Source organism: Nomascus leucogenys, chromosome 15, assembly GCF_006542625.1.
Source record: "Nomascus leucogenys isolate Asia chromosome 15, Asia_NLE_v1, whole genome shotgun sequence".
Lineage (NCBI taxonomy): Eukaryota > Metazoa > Chordata > Mammalia > Primates > Hylobatidae > Nomascus > Nomascus leucogenys.
The window spans coordinates 103386564-103398132 of NC_044395.1; the positions used below are offsets into that span (position 1 = coordinate 103386564).

The 11569-nt window shown below is 45.5% G+C and overlaps 1 long non-coding RNA gene across 1 annotated transcript; it reads left to right on the top strand.

Annotated features, from left to right (window-relative positions):
- The first annotated feature begins 4937 nt into the window (after positions 1-4937).
- On the top strand, positions 4938-6027 carry LOC100601885. The gene is made up of 2 exons (XR_120913.3): positions 4938-5205; positions 5399-6027. It is a non-coding gene; the product is annotated as an uncharacterized LOC100601885 (long non-coding RNA).
- The last annotated feature ends 5542 nt before the right edge of the window (positions 6028-11569 follow it).

An 11569-nucleotide genomic window follows, 5' to 3' on the forward strand; every position in this document is an offset into this window, starting at 1 on the left:
GTGGTTTTGGGAAATTATATAAGGGACAAGGGAAGATCAAAATAGCCACTTCATTCCCTGAAAACTCCTAGTTTAGCCACTTCCCCAAAGCTAGAGAGTTTTTCCTACTCTGCATTAACTTGCTAGTTTATAAGCTTTCAGATTTTTTAAAGCTTAATCACCTATATCATGTAAGTTGCAGCATGATGAAGGTGGTCACTGCTGAGGGGTTGATGGGTTCCTACCAGGGCTTGGAAGCAAATTGGACCACAAATCCCTAACCAGAATGAACCTTTCATATGCATGGGCCCCAGATCTTATCAAAACATTAACAATTCTCTTGAGTTACAATCCAGATCAAAGTTGTATTTGACTTGTAATTTAATATACTATTTTAAACCAACTGGAATCCATATATTTGCTAATACTGGTGGCCCAGAGCAGCAAGTTATTCCATGAATGAAAACATTTGGTAATAGCTCTAGAGATGAGGGATGAGGATTAGAGGACAGGCAGAATGGGTTGAGTCTTTCTTCTTCTTCTTTTTTTTTTTTTTTTTTTTTTTTGAGACAGATTCTCACTCTGTCGCCAAGGCTGGAGTACAGTGGCACTGCGTCGGCTGACTGCAACCTCCGTCTCCTGGGTTCAAGCAATTCTCCTGCCTCAGCCTCCCGAGTAGCTGGGATTACAGGTGCCCACCATCACACCTGGCTAGTTTTTATATTTTTAGTAGAGATGGGGTTTCACCATGTTGGCCAGGTTGGTCTTGAACTCCTGACCTCAAGTGATCCACCCGTGTTGGCCTCCCAAACTGCTGGGATTACAGGCATGAGCCACCATGCCCAGCGAGTCTTTCTTCTTATAGTCAGTGGTCCTCAGGCCCTTCGAGGAAGTGGCGCCTTCACGTTTTCTCCTCCATGTAATCAGAAGTCCACCTTCTCACTGGACACCTTCCCTCCACTGACCTCAGGAAGTGGAGGATGAATAGGAGCAGCCAAGCTAATTAGAGGATTGAAGGCAGGGTCTTTGTCATCTATAATTAAGCAGAGGTGCATCCTGTGATGTGAGCTATACAGACTCTGCCTCCCCTAGCTGGTCCAAACCCCAGTGAGTCAACGCTGACCCTTAACCAGAGGTGGGTGAACACAGCCTAGCACAGTTACAATAAGGGTAGATGGAGTGATGGCTTATAGCTACTGAGAAAAATCCATTACTTACCCTCAGATTATTCTTAATGGCAGCTCCTGAAAACTGTCTTTTCCTTTAAGGTATAGGACCTAAAGAATTCTACTCTTAAATTAGCTGTCCCAGCTGTCAGTCTTATAGCTCATTCCCAAATTATGAGAGTCCAATGCATTTTCCAAATATGTAATGACTCCCTTTTGTTCTGCATGGCTTCGCAAGGTATCTGAGAGATCATCTTAGAAAATGAAAAAGAGGTAAAATGCTTCATCCTAGAGGTAATTTTTTTCCTCCTCAGACAGGTTGCACTTGCCCTGTGGAAATGAGACAATGAATGAGAAGGAACACCAGATGCTTCTTCTATCGGTCCTGATTGGGACTTAATAAGGTGTGCCCCGTTGCTCAGTTTCCCCTGACCCTTTGAAACTTCTCTCAATGTTGAATGGAACTCCACTTCTGTCTGTTCTGGAGAACCCAGCCAGGGCCCAAAGAGGGGATGCTCTGTATTTCCGAATACCAGCTTCTACACTTAACAGCTATGTTTGACTTTGGACAAGTTATTTAACCTCTCTAAGCCTCAGTTTTTCAACTCGAATGTGGAAATTGTAATAGGGACTGTTTCACTGAGTTGTCATTAGGATTGAGTGGGATGATGTATACATACCTCTTTGCACAGTACCTGAGGTTAATAAATATGGGGCTCATTAAATATTAGCTATTGTTACTCTTGATATCTTGCGAGCAGAAAAGGGGTGAGGAGGTCTCATCAAATATTTTTAACCTTCCTGAATGGCAAGTCTTTGTCTTATTCTGGGTTCCTTCTGAACTGTGTATCATCCTGTAAGTAGGTGAACACAGAGCCTCTTGGATACCTAACAAGAAGCCAGGCCACTGCTAATCAAAATCAGGCAGTGAGCAAATGTTAATTGTAAGAAAGACCAAGAAGATCTCCCGTCATCTCTTGGGGCTCCTACTATTGCACTGATTAACTGTGAGCCAGAACTTTTTTTTTTTTTTTTAGATGGATTCTTGCTCTGTCGCCCAGGCTGGAGTGCAGTGGCGCAATCTCGGCTCACTGCAACCTCCTCCTCCCAGGTTCAAGCAATTCTCCTGCCTCAGCCTCCCGAGTAGCTGTGACTACAGGTGCACGACGCCACGCCCGGCTAATTTTTGTATTTTTATTAGAGACGGGGTTTCACCATATTGGCCAGGCTGGTCTCGAACTCCTGACCTCATGATCCACCTGCCTTGGCCTCCCAAAGTGTTGGGATTACAGGCGTGAGCCACCACACCCAGCCCCCAGAACATTTAAAATAATAATAATAAGATCTGTGGCCCGATAGGTTAGCCAACTAGTTAACCTGAGGAATTTCAGCAGGGAAAAGGCTGCAGAAAAACTTGGTTCAGAGCTTCAGTAGAATCTGTCTTGCTCCCTTTTTGACAGTCATATTAGGTCTTTTGTGTTAAGAGGATTCCGTGTCCATCACTTAGTTTATCAGAGAATGTATTCTTAAAGGCTCCTGAGAGCAGGCAAGAACGATTTCCCTCATCCTGTTGCTGTTAAGTGGGATATACAACCATCCTGATGCAAATCTTTTTTGGGAGAGGAAGGTTATCCGGGCTCCATGACTCTTCTATAAAAAGTTTATAATAAGGTCCTTTAATGGCTGTCACTCTAGATATTTGTGGGCAGAGAATGACTGGAAAGCCAGAACACATTCAAAATCCAAGGGCCAGAAAAATTTTAAGCTCCAGCCTCAGCCTCAGGTCTCCTGGGACCAGCCCCATAAGAACCATCCATTCTAGTCCAACTTGCAAAGGGAGCCCAAGAGTTGAACCTCGTCATGGGACTCAAGATGTCTCTAAAGTTCAAAAACACCTGGATTATCTGAAAGCAGAACCGGGTCCAGGTCCTGTGCTGAGGTCTCCAGTTTTCTCTAAGTAAAAGGTTTCTAGTGGAGAAAAAGCCTGTGGCCTCTGGGCAGAGATTTGTTCTATAGAGAAATGAAGGAAATGTGCAACAGAGAACCGTTTTACTCTGGAGCTCCCTCTACTGGCTCTTTGATAGAAATCCATCGTAGTTATTCCGCCCTGCCTTGTGGGTATCAATTTAAAGCATCCGAGCATCCTGGCACCTTGAAGCAAGGAGAAAAGGTGTCCTGAGGTGCCAAGGAAGATGAAACTGCAGATACTGGTTTCTTCTGCCTCCTTTACAATTTAATCTAATGTTTTAGGGGTGCCAAGATAGTGCTAAGCATTTTGTGTGCATTATTTCATTTAATACTCACCATAAACCAGCATTTTACAAATGAGGCAGCTGAGACCTGAAGGGATTAAATAAGTTCCTGGCATCACCGTAGACTAATAGACCCCCTTAGTGACCCTCATTATTCTTATGATTCTCCTGAGTGACAACTCAAGAGAAGCAAGAGTCAACGGACAATGTGAGGTTGGAAGTGGCACTTGTTCTCATCACCTAATATAAAGAGGCTCTGAGATTGCACCATAAACTTCCTAGGTCCTAGAGAATTTCAGCCCTGTTTGTTTTTTATTCTTTTAATTTTATTTATTTATTTATTTAAGACGAAGTTTCACTCTGTTGCCCGGGATGGAGTGTGCAGTGGTGCGATCTTGGCTCACTGCAACCTCCACCTCCTGGTTTCAAGCAATCTTCCCACCTCATCCTCCCGAGTAGCTAGAATTACAGGCATGCACCATCACACCTGGTTAATTTTTTCTGTATTTTTATTAGAGAACGGGTTTCACCATGTTGGCCAGGCTGGTCTTGATCTCCTGACCTCAAGTGATCCACCCGTCTCAGCCTCCCAAAGTGCTAGGATTACAGGCATGAGCTACTGCACCCAGCCTCCTGTTTGTTTGTTTGTTTGTTTTTTTAATTCAGCCTTTGAGGCAATTAATTACATGGCAAGGCTTTGTCCAATCTGCACTCTTACTGTGATGCCCAGGTTGAGGAAAGCAGGGAACTACCATAGTGACTAAGAAGAGTTTCCATGACAGAAGTGAGGCCTTTTAAAATTTGTGGAACATGTTCACGCCTACTTTTAAAATAAAATTCCATGAGATAAGTAGGGCAGATAGTAGCCCACACATTTTATAGGCTGGGAACTTAAGATACTGAGTGCCTGGTTCCAGATTTTGTTTAGGGGCAAATGGCAGAATCAAGACCAGAACTGTCACTCTCAGCTTAAGTTCTGACTTTTTGGTTGGTGTTGGTTGGAACTGAGAGTCTAGCGTGGGTTTTTTAATTATATAAAACAAAGACTGTGAAGCTACCTTTTTGTTTTACATCCAGATCCTTTCCTGAGTCTCTCTGTTTTCGGCTGGTTCATAATTGAGCTTCCTCGATATTGAGTCGTTTGGGAATTGGGAATGACATAAGCCACTCATCTTATTACTGTTGGTCTCTCACCAGTCCACATTTTAGAGATATCTAGGTCCTTGAGAGAATCCCAAATATTATTTCAGTTCTCCTGTAGCTCATGAAGCCGTAAATATTTCACCTCACCCAGGAGAATCAAAGCATTTTCACATTGGTTCTTACTGGGGAGTTGAGATATGGGTAAGTAATAGGAGTCCCTTTCCTGCTTTGGCTGGGGTTCGGGTCTCCAATTTCACTGCCAGTGTGTCTCTAAATCTACACAGTGGGACAGTGGCTACACTAGACATTACTCAGCTCCCCACCCCTGACTTGAGACCTTCCACTAGCTGCCCCTTCCCCTAAAAACAGAGTGATGTCATAATGGTATCAGAATGGCACCTGCTGACAACAACACAGAGATAATAAGAGCAGACTTTCTGCAGTGCCTCCTGAGCAATTGGTTGTCATTGTCCTAAACAGAGCAGCTAGGTTAAAAAGATTTATCCATAATGTAACCTCCTGGCCCTCAGCTATGGGTGGAAGCAGCACTTTCTGGTTTGACTTCCTAATACCACAGACTCCACTTTGCCAGGAAAGTGACTTCTTGATGAATAGTCTGTTCAGATAGGCCAATTTGGAGTATATTCACATTTGGCCACCTGCCAGTAAGACTGATCATCCCCTTGCCCAGCTGTAACTTTGAGCATCTGCCCCCGTGTTGCCCCCATCCCCAGGAAAGCCAAAATGGTCCCACCGAAGGAGGGGAGGGGAGAGCCTGGAAATGAACACTCACAGGGAATTGCGAGTGATGGAATGTGGATTGCTGACAACATGTCCCTTTCCTCTTGCTTGTTGTAGGAGCGTCAACGACCAAGAGGAGACCAGATGAGTTTTCAAAGCAGTCCTCAAACACCCAGGACACACCTCATCCTTTGCCTCATGCTTTCTGCAATGTTGCTGTTCATGTTCATCTTCCTATTAACATTTGCCATAATAACCCCTCATTGACCACCATCATTCCTCCATCCACCACCCACTCAGCTCCTTCTCTAAAGTGCCCTCTAATGGGCAGTGGCTTTGGTCTCTGTTTGGCAAATTATGTCCAGAGGGTTAACATTAATTTCTCTTTCTCCTATTCCTCCCTCATGCTAGACTCAGTCCAACACTCGGCCCCCTGTCAGGAAAACCATGGCAAATCCTACTTTCTGCTAAAATGAAGTTACAAGACACTTTTCCAGAGTAGTCACACTCAATGAAGGGACCCAGGGTGTATTGGAGTGTGATGTAATTGAAACCACATGGAAAGACTAGAAATACCTTGCTCCCAGTCAGATATAGTGAAACAGCTTACTCAAGACTGGACTAAGATTTAGAATATAGGGGGGTTAGGGAGGAGAAAGAGAAAGATCCTCAGAAGTGGATTGTCCCTGAATACAGGATGAAATCATCTAGATTTTTTTCTCCAATTAAATTTGCATTTCATTCAACCACATTGCAATGGCTTCATACTGGGCATTTTCATTTGAGACCCAAGGCTTTTCTTCATGGGTCCTGAGCCACAGGTTCCTGGATGGTGAGGTAAGTGGCATTTGCCCGCACTGTCTAGGGTGGTTTGTAGTGCTTTGATAAACCCTGTGCTGATGAGTCAGATCCACCCTGTTAGGCCCTAAAATTTGTCCTCTATTGGTCCCTCTTTACCCAAATGCTCTTCAGGGATCCTAGCCCCGACATAGATGTTAGTCCAGCCTCACAATGTTAATTTAGACCTCTATAAAACCAAAACAGATCCTGAGGATTGACCAAACCAGAATTTGTTGTCTCTTTCTCAAAGACAATCACTACTACAAAAAGTGCAGCTCTCTGAAAACCCACCAGACCTAGAAAGTGTATTTTATCCCCTCCCTTTTTCTTTCTACTTTTATAGGTAAGCTAGCACTGATGGAAGATACCAGGTTTTCAAATGTGAGCTGAAGGTTTCTCTTCTCATGACAAGAGTCAGATCCAATTCACTATTTAACTAATAGCTTTCCAATAAGTACAAAAAATCTTGCCTATCTAGCAGACATGTTAGTCCATTATTCCTCTGTGTCCCCCAGCGTATACTTATTGGACTAGGAATTAAAGAAATACAATCCCCATTCTTTACTCTTGGCCTACCAGATATAGTGATCCAAGCTTAGTAGATCAGCAGCTAATTGCAAGGCTGCTTTAATAGTGAATGAATAAAAAGTTCTGCTAATTCAGACCTACCCAACACCCACGAATTTGTGATTGAGCTATCTCTCTGCCTGCTGAATTCAGGTAGATAAACAACTGTCCTTCAACCACAAGGTTAAGGCTAAACTTATGCAGGTATCTCTAAGCATGCTGCAGATTGTTCTTTTCTCTCTGTGGCCGTGCTTTCCAATCCCTGACACCTTTCTATTTAGCCTCTGCTAAGCTCAAGTGTGCTGGAATCCTGATCCCTGCCCCAGCCTCAGCCCCCTATCATGTGCTTGCTTCGGCTCCCCTGTCTTTGCTGAGATCCTCACCATGAAACCAACTCTAGATATTCCTGAGTGACTCTCTAGGTTCTCATTCTCCCAAATGTGCCTTTTATCAGCAAGGCATGGGAAAACCTATCATCTGGTTCTCCAAGGTGTCCAGCAGTTAGAATGGCTGAGAGGAGGGCATTTGAGTTTGCCCATGGATAATCGGGTTGTGCGAAAAGCAGATATTGTCTCAACTGTTCTGAAGTTGAACAATGTAACTACTTTCAGGTGAATAGACTTGAGACTATTTTGAGTTGTCGATGGCAACCAAAAAAAGGGGCTGAAGGGGTGGAATTACAGTCACTTTCCTCCAGCATCCAGTGGTCCTTAAAACTTTCACCCTCAAATCTCCAAATATGCTGGCTTCTAAGAAGTGCTTCCCAAGACCGAATATACCTCTTGATCAGGGTAAGTGATGAAAATGTGTATTTAGCAAGGGGAGGGGATCTTGAAATAGTCAGAATTATGCATGCTGTGGCCTATCTACCCCCACCGTGCTAATGGCTCAGCCTATAAAGTTTTCAGAATCAGAAAAATAATCAGAGATGCTAGTTTCTAAAGGAGCGACGGAGGACTAGGATGACTAGCTAACTCAAGGTGCATGTAGACTTTCTGCTGTTCTTACTTTAGGACGGCTTTCTTGGAAGACTGGACCAGGGAGTTCCTAATTCTTCCCTAGCACCATCTCAGGGGCATCCTCGGTGCGAGTGGAAACATGCTTGGGTGCAGCAGCCTGATTGAATGTCAAGTTCACTGCATCTCCACCACAAACTGGTTGGTTTCAGGCAAATCCCTTGAGATTTGGATGAGGCTGAACCAGCTAGGGCTTTCCTTGAAATAGGATGGAGGGGTCTCCTCTCACAGGCAGATAGCCTTGTTCAGGGGGCATCTATTGGCTAACAGGCATCTTAGGAGGAATAGATCAGTCTCGTTATTCAGAAAATGTCTGAGAAAGCCCCAGACACTTCCAACTCCACATGATGGGGGATAGACCTGGAATATTAAAGACCAGAGGTTGGAATCGAGGCAACATGATGGAGTGGTGTGGCATGAGTGTTGGAGCCATACAGATATGAATTTGATCTGATCCTTAGTTTTGTAACTTCAAGCTCTAAGACTTTTAGACAAGCTGCTTAAACATTATGGTCTCCATTTCCTTAGCTTTCAAGTAGGAAAAATAATAACTGTTTTGGGAGTGATTTCTATGCTCAACAAGCCTAAGGGGCTTGTTAATGACACCTAGAAAATTGCCTTAAGGATTAAATAAAGTTTCTTATGTAAAAGTGTCCGGCACAGTGTCTGGCATATAGTTGAAGCTGAAAAACTATTGGTTTCTTCTCTCTCCCTCTTTTCCTTAGGCCAAAATAGTTCTGCTCCCTGATGAAGACACCTTTAGGAAAAGAGGAATCCTTTTCCTAGACTTCCTCCCCGAGGGACTTCCCTTGGTTGATATCATGGGAACTGGACTGTTTCTCCTTCTCCAAATCCAGTACTTTACCTACTGGCATTTTTCGTGGTGCTTGGGGAGGAGACAGTTGACGCAGGCAGGACGTTTCTGGGCTTCGCTCACCCTGAAAGAGAGGAGACTCAGTTCTTTTCAAGGGCTTCGTGATAAGCAGCCTACTCCCACAAGCCCTCTGGGGGAGCATTAGGGGGAACGAGACCTCTTCACGCTTGGGATGCCCTGGAATGAGTTGGCAATGCAGAAGGCGGTTTTCACTTTGGACAGGTTCCACATCAGTCTATTCATTCGCAGGGTCTTTAGCTTGACTGCTCAGACAGGAATTGGGCACCACAGCCCTTAGTATAGGATGATGAGACAGCTCGGGAAGCCAAGCTCACCAGCTCCAGCCCAGACGTCCTCCAAAGGACCTGACTGAGGAGTAGGGGAAATGGAGATGCTAGCTATGGAGGTCTAACTTTCTGCAGATGTTTCTGCGGAGCTTCCAAGCCCCTCTCACTCTGTCTTGTTTACTGGAGCAAGACAGAAACAAGGCAGAGAGGCGCCCTCTTCTGGGAGGGAGGAGCAAAGACATTGAATCCACCAGGAAGCCGGCGTTACACCAGCATAATTTTGGCTGCTGCCCTTAAAGTTCTGATGTGCATTTCTTCCATTTCCAACGCTACCTTACTTGTTAGGACTAGATTCTGGGTTTGCTTAAAAGTTGTTAGTGATTTTAAATGAATCTGTCTTGATCTCAACATCAGACACAATAACACTCAGCCGCTATATACAGCATAGAAAGCAGTTAAATTCTAAAGTGCCCTGCTCTGTATAGTTTCAATAGTCCAAACAGAAACCATGTGGCTTCTGTGAATATGCCCACACACATGAATTTATGCTTACACGTACCTAATCTCATATCTAAAAACATACCTACTCTGTGCTTTTAAAAACATGTTTAGCCTGATATTTTCATTAATCCAAGGAGACTTTATTGAAACACTGCCGGCGTCTCCTGTCCGTCTGGCCACATTTGATGACCCCATGTGATAAGTCATCTTCAGTGCAAGAACCAGGGCCGCTTCCCTCTCATTGATATTTCTCCTGACTGCACACCTCCCCACTGCAGCAACATTCTCACATGCATACATGCATGCAATCGTGAGCTAAAAATAAACAGCTGCTGATGGGCTGCCAGAGGGTGTCCTCCGTACACAGCAGACGTCCTCTGTCTCCCTTTAGTAGGCACAGCTAAAGCCACAGACAGGAATTGAGGGTACTGGATGGGCTAAGCTTAACCCCAAATCTCTCAGGCAAGTTACAAAGAGTAGGAGAGCCTGAAAAGGGAGATGACACAGCTGAGGCCCGTGATCATTCTCTCCCAGGCCTTGTGCCCCAAATCCAAGTGATAACCTCTGGCAAAGTGTTTACTGGCATCAAAGGAAACCATTGCAGGGAAGGTTGATAATTAGGGTTAAGAAAGAAGATCAGCCATTCCTCCAGCCATGATTGTAAATAGCTCTCTGCTTTTTGGTTTTCCCCCTCTCAGGGCAGAAGTTATCCAGGTGGATCTAGGATATGTGTGCATTTAAAGAGGGTGATTTGTGTGCACGTGGTTTTGTTCAGATCTTCCAATCTGCAAGAATTCTCCCCACCTCCATCACTCATCAATCAAGAAACCCTTTGTCATGCTGAGGTGTGGCATTTCTTCTGCTGAAAACCTCAGATGCAGACACACCCCACACACCCTGAGACACACACATCCACACACACATGCACACCCTTCCTCACCCTTACGAAGCAAGCTCCATTCAGATTGGTTTAAAAATAGCACTAATCCATTGAGCTCATTTTTCAGGGACATTATTTTAAGTAGAAAAAAGATATCCTGGTCTTTGAGAGGGAGAAAGGGTAAACGTCACCTCGCCTTAAAAAGTCCTGATAATGTCGCTGGAGACTAAGCATTTGCAGTCTTTGTTGAATTTTCTCCTCCTCCTACCATTCAGCAAAAGTTGTTTATTCCAGAATACCCTGCCATCTGGGTATTTATAGAGGTGAGTTTCCTCTTCGGGTGGAGAGCAGAGGGGAAAGCCGCAGTAGCAAGCCGGACACTGCTCTCTGGGCGCTCCCCACCGCCAGAACTGACGCCTTCGAGGGCGGTGGATTTGTCAATCAGCTCCCCCTTCCCCCACACAGGGGAGCCCCTAAATGGCTGCTGGCCATTTGCAAAGGGTTGTGTGCATGTGTGTATTTAATTGCAGGCTTATTTATTTCTGCTCTGGGAGTCTGTCCGTCTCTCTGTAACTCGGATCATTGCTCTCTGGGAAGCTGTATAGCTGGCTGATTCCGTGGGAGGACAGGCAGGATGCGTGGGCGCAGGAAACAGAAGAGGGAAAAGGAGGGAGAAAAAGAGAGCAGGAGAGAGAGAGCGGGAGCCTTAGAATCTGTTACTTGCGTCACTCGAGGAGCCGGGGCTATCTGCCCGACAAACACACAGAATTAATCCGAGTTATAGCCATAGCTGTCTATGCTACAGTGACCAGATGAGAAAGGGTGGGGAAAGGACGCGCGCCGGAGCCTGTGCACGGCCGAGTTTGCATTGGGCGTCTAGGGAGAGTTTGGGGAGGGGGCTGTCCTGCTGGGCACGCCCCTCGGGGCCCCGCTCGCCCGGTGCAGACTAGGCTGCAGCCTGCTCTGCAGCTGCCCAGCCCAAGCCTGGGGTGGCGCCCGCCTCGGCCGCCTCGCCTGCTCAGTGGCTGCGCCGAACACAAAGCGCTGTCTCCGAGCAGAAGCGTCTTCTCAGCTGAACCAGACCCACCAAAGAGGAGAATCTGCACGTGACGTCAGTAGCTGATGACTGACGCAGGCTGGCAAAGGAGACTCAAGGCGGCTGCTCCGCGCTGCCTTCATGAGTCTATTTTCTCCAGCCCCCTCGTAGTGAATTACTAGAACGCAAAACACACACAGAGACACACATATGCAGCTTTCAAAATATACATTTCCAAAGGCGGTGTGTTGCAAACACAACGCGATTTTGCAGAGCGTGGGTGGGAA